This window comes from Amblyomma mixtum, chromosome 3, assembly GCF_055824585.1.
Source record: "Amblyomma mixtum isolate Tamu chromosome 3, ASM5582458v1, whole genome shotgun sequence".
NCBI lineage: Eukaryota > Metazoa > Arthropoda > Arachnida > Ixodida > Ixodidae > Amblyomma > Amblyomma mixtum.
In genome coordinates, this window is record NC_143014.1 from 210336486 (window position 1) to 210342538 (window position 6053).

Sequence of the window (6053 nt, forward strand, 5' to 3'; positions counted from 1 at the left end):
GGCCTAATCGCACGTTCGTTCAGGCTCAAATTTCGCACAGAGGTTTCATTTGGCGGTCAGTTTTGTTTTATACTACATTTAGGTGGGGTACTTGCCAGATTCGGTCAGAATTATTTGGAAATCCCCATCGGCTGCGGCGACGGGGAACCAAAACCGAAAGACTTCGCAGCAGTGGTACCCGTAGCGCCATCTCATACCCACCGAAGAAACCCAGCTGTGCTAAATTGGTGCGCAAATCATCTTTGCTTGGTGCTGTCTGCTGCGAAGCAGCGCAAGACATCACCGAAAATGCGGTCGTACAGCGATCAAGAGAAGGCCATGGCCGTGACTTGGCTATGCGAGTCCAAGTGCTCCTACGCCGCCGCCCTCCCCGGTAAAGGGCTCGTTTCTCCGGTAAGTGCGAGATGGCGCCACAGGTGCCAGTGCTGCGAAGTCTTTCGGTTTGGTTGTCGGTCGCCGCAGACAATGGGGATTTCCAAATAATTCTGACCGAATCAGGCAAGTACCCTACCTAAGTGTAGTATAAAACAAAACTGACCACTAAATGCAACCTCTGTGCGAAATTTTAACCCGAACAAACGCGCGGTTATGCCGAGATAATTTTTTTTCGATTTTCTCTGATTTACGCAACAGTCGGTAGATATCTGTTATCTACACCTATCATTTCTCAAGATTTACTGCAATAATGGGGTTGAAAGATGATATATGTTTCGAAGATTACTGGAAAACCTGAACGGTATATAGCTTGCAATATTTAATGTCTCAGAACTTTTATCGTATTCTGTTTTGATATTCCTGCAAGGGCAAGCATGTTCGCTACGAAAAGGCAGCAGTAAACAAGCCTCATAGCCATATCTATATTATTGCTAATACATCCCTAAGGAAACAATGAAACTCTTACGGCTTCATATAAGTGTGAGATATAATACAATCTACTTTTAGACTGGTACGAACCTAATTCAGGTTGCTGTTTTAGACCAATAAACTACTATGAAATGTGTTATAGTGATACAAATTCCCAGCGTGGGAATCCAGACATACATTAGACCAACACAAACTTCTCTTCGAATTTAGGATACGGGTGTTTCGTTGGGCTGTCTATGTCCGCTGTGTTCCGATGTTGCACAAGGACTCCAGGATTCGATTTTTTTTTTGTGGTTCTTGCCGAAGTACAGCGCAGGGATATCTTTTACAACGACAGCTGTTAGTGCCTCAGCTGCCGAGATGGTCGCGTAGGGTCACTGACCATCCGCAGAGGAGCAGGGGGAGGCTTGCTAAGGGAAGAGCAAGTGGCGACGGAGTGCTGAAGCAGGCGCAATATGCGGAGAGGTGCAACTTGCTGCGGCGTAAGTCGGTGCGCGAACCTGACGTCGGGTATTGTAAGATATCTGTCCTCACGGCCATTTTCTGAGAAAAGCTCCATTGCCTGAAAGACCGTGGTCACAGGTTCTCCATCCACTGGTTGGTGTCCCACATTGTTGCCCCTGGCAGTGAGGAGGCCGACGAGCTTACCAAAGCAGCTCATGGCAGGGTCCTGCTCTGGCCAACGTGACGTCGCCGTGCCGTGCGCTCGTTACGTCGGAGTTTCTGGCTCTGTCCACGTCATAAAAGCGCTGGTCGGACCTTTCAGAGCTATCATGTGTTGTCAAACTGTCATTAGCTCTCGCCGAATTTTGCGTTGCGCAGTCATAACCGTGGAGTCAATATGTAACAAAACATATACGTTTAGGTTTGATACCTCCAGTGCCGTCCACAAAAAAAAAAACTGCTTGACTATGTTCTTCCTACTGCGATATTGTCATGGCAAATTGTCATGTCAGTAAAGTGTTATTATTATATATTGGTTTCTAGTCTTTAAACATGGCAAGGATTCTGGCGTGGGTAAAAACAATATATATATATAAACACCAGCGAAGAAAAATCACCCTTGAAAAAGATCGGTCCTCCGATCGCAACCTATATATATATATACGTAATAAGATTCTTGTTTCTTTTCCGTGCAAACCTTAAAGGCCAACTCCGGACGTTATTCTACCTCCTTTGATTTTACTGAAAATTTCAAGGTCCGTTCTCCGCAGTTTTCTGGTCCTTTGTACCGAATTTCGCAGCGGAGCGGTATTTTATGCTGCGCAAGAGAATTTTCAAATTTCCCATTTCGTGGCCTCATTCGGGGACATTTCTACGGGTAACCATTCTTGTGTGACGTCACTGGACGCACAGCCGTCGATATTCGCTCATGCGTTTGCTGAAGGACCAAATTTAGAGCTAGATTTTGGTAGTTTCAGACAAATAATGGCCCAAACTTTCACTTACAGTCGCCAGTTTGGCCATTCAATGCGCACACGATAGGTTTTGTGACAGTACCCTTGAAGTCATAGGACGGCCTGTCTCGTGACGCCACCGTTTGGTCGAAACCTAGCTTCGGCTTCGGTATCCTGGTTTTTGCTCTTTTGAAATAGTTGTACTTGATGTTCTGAAAAGCGCTTTTTTTTTACCGGAGCGAGGGGACTCTAAAGATTTTGATATGATTATCAATTAAAATTGTAAAAAAAAATGGCTGAGGCTTAGCTAAGGTTAAGCCTAGTCAGATGCGAAGAGGTTAAGCCTAGTCAGATGGCTAGGCTTGGTAATACATGGCTTTCCTTTTGTAGAACGTTGTCGCCGAGCCGCATATTGAGCACGCCGCTTAGCCAGACGTTCATCCCGCTCTTCGTCGGTCTCTGTGGCACGCTGAAGCTTTCGCTTCTCGTTCAAATCAGCCGTGCTTCTAGGCGGCATCCCAACACCTGGCCGCCTCGTAAGCGCCCGGAGAGCGAGGCAAGCTCAGCTTTATACCGCTGCTGTAGCGTCACGTGGTCAGCTGCAGCGCCTCTGATGTGGAGCCTCCACCGCCGCGGCCGACCGCACGAGCCGGCAGACCATCTCTCCTCTGCTGTGACGTCATGTTGTCACGTGGTCAGCCGCCGCGCCTCTGATGTGGAGCCTCCACCGCCGCGGCCGACCGCGCGAGCCGGCAGCCCATCTCTCCTCTGCTGTGACGTCATGTTGTCACGTGGTGTCACGTGGTCACGCTAAAGGTCAATGGTAGCTCCACCGCCGCGCTCGACGGGCTGTAGTGTAGCTCTAGTAATATGCTTCGCATAAAACGGAGTCGGCCTTTGAGGTTTGTGTTCTAGACTGTAGAGGAGAGTCTCTTCCTTTTTCTCTGTAGCAAAAGAAATGGACGTCTGCAGTAGCAGTTTTCCTTGACGCACGAGCTTTTACGATGTGTATAGGTCGTACACATTCCGTTATGTTTGGGCTAATAACAGCGACAGTGCTTAAAAAGAAGGTTAGATAAGGTGAATGCGTAGTGAATTTGGAAGATACCAGACCACAACCAGAAATTCTGGACAAGCACGGTTTTTCAACGGGAAGTGCTTACGAGCGATTTTTTTTGTGTATCGTAAGACTGTGCCATACCAATCAATACATCTACAGATTCCTCCTCGAGACGCTTGTAGTTTTCTTCTATAGTGCGACTATTGTGAGTGACTGTGTGTATAGCGGTGTAGATCAGCCAGGTCTCAGGTATGTGCCTGATTTGTGGACCTTATTTAGCATTTTAGTGCCGCTACGGTGGAGCAGTTGCCGGCAGAATCCGCAAGGCTAATCCCACCTGCAGTGTGGCTTGCAACCACCTCAAGTGAACTGTGCATACAAAATACCCTTTGTGCTGCGTTACGTACGTGCTTGAGGTGTTTATTTGTGAGTGAAGTACAATATTTTATCCTATAGTGTGCCCGCGTTTTCTCATTAGCGTGAAACATTTCTGTGCATTTTGAGCAGGTGGAATGGGCCACTGGAAAGCGTCGCTCACGCGGTGTTCTCTGAAGGTCCACGAACGAAGAAGCGCGCGGTAGCAAGGCTACTTCATAAATTCTTAGATGACACTGACCTTCAGGGGCGATGTTTGGAGTAATATTTTGTCTCGACTATGCGACAGGGGTGGAGCAGTTGCCGACATGTTCAACGCCATCACAACCGCAGTCATCACCATCCCCACCCACCACCGGGCTAGGCTGCTCGTCTTACGCGGTCAGAGCCTGAATACTGAGCTGTATTGGTTATAAAACAAACAAACAAACAAACAAACAAACAAACAAACAAACAAACAAACAAACAAACAAACAAACAAACAAACAAACAAACAAACAAACAAACAAACAAACAAACAAACAAACAAACAAACTGAAGACTGAAATAGAGGCTAGAAGCAGCAGAGAACAAGCTGGGCGCGACCGTCATTGGAAGCTGCAATGGTGGGCATGTCGACGCAAACCACCCGCGTGGGTACTGTTCCGGCGTGGCCGACAGGGTAAAAAAAGTTCAGACAGTCAAGGCGGTGGACGGGAGCTGTGCGGAAGTAGTGAGTAAGAAGGCAGGCAGCGACGTTCAGAAGGGAGAGAGAATGCAAGCCTCGTTTGCATGAACTTAGCAGGCCAGGCGTGAGGCCGAACAAGTTGAGATAAGGGATGGAGTTACGGTCTTCGATAAACATCGTTCTCAGAACTTCCCTGGTTTTCCCGTCACGTCCCACATACCAGCAGGTGACGCGGAAGCAATTTGCATTTATGACGGCACTGCTGAGCGCCATGCGCATGAATCATCATTGGAGCTCCGGGTTTGGCATGACCGTTGATGCAGTGTACGATCTGTCTACAAATCATGAACGCATGACCGGTGCCTCGACTGGCACCACTAATGAATTCACTATGACAGCAGCGTGCCCACTTCTGCGAAGTGAGAAGGACATGGCAAGCCTCTTATGACATCTCTGACAAATTGACTATAACAGCTGGGTAACCGTTCTGCGATGCAACATATGTAGTAGTATTTTAATTCCTATGCCTTGTTTGTGGACCAGGTTATGTTGTGGAGGAGCTACAGAGGTACGCAAGAAACGCCAGGAGCATGTTTACAACACGGTGCTTCAATTATAGGCATGGAAATATCTTGTTCGCTCGAAACAACAACAACAAATGAAGAGAACTGAAGAAAGATCAAGAACGCAAACGAAACTACATGTATTCACATTCAACTGAGATGACGTAGAAATAGACCAGAACGGAAAATAATAGACACTTTCCGCACATTTAGCACTGGAACCATATTGCAGATACAAGTTCATGCAGTTGCAGTATGACAATCACCGCTAATAAAGACCTCAGTATGCGGTAACGCTTCCTCATAAACGGCATGGCTGTGGCTACAACGCTCCTACGCTAGAGAAAGAAAGGTTTATTTTGAGAGAAAGGCAGAGAAAGAGAGAGAGAAAGGCCTGGGAAATGACTGTCTGCCCTGCTTCTCTGCACTGGCGAAGGGGAGCAGGAGAAAAAAGTGGGTTATGAAAGGTGATAGGCGTCATTATATATCCAGGACAACAACAATAATCCTTACAGAAGAGCGATGAGAATATCGTAGCAAAAATTATTTCTCTCTCCATGTTTTATGGTGCATCATTTGGCAAACGCTACGCCCTGTATTTTAATTGAAAGGCGCGCAGGATAAACCGAGGTCATCGAACGGCAAGCGTTTACTTTAACTCGCCACGCATGTTGTCTTTAACTGGGCAACCTCTCGCGACCTATCATTATTTTAACTGTCACCTGCCACGGTGGGCACTTTATGATAACGTCTCAATGTCACGTTACTTAGGTAGCGGGTAGCCACCTGCTTTTGCACGCACAACAACGCAGACGACGACGCCGGATTTTCTGCAGAACGAGAGCCGTAAGGCTATCGCGTTAAAATATGCTGCTAACTATACTTTCATTGCGATAGTATTTAGACGTTGCCTTCTCACACACAAAAAAAAAAGAATCCGAATTCTCTGTCACGAAATTCTCTGATTGGTCGGTAGAGGTCACGTGACCTTGTGACGTCTTCACAACCTGCCCACAGTGGCAGCCCACTGGATTTTGAGCGAACCGCGTGGCAGGTGGCAGTCAAATTAATGATTGGTCGAGAGAGTCCACGTGACCTTGCGACGTCATCGCAATCTGGGCAGCATG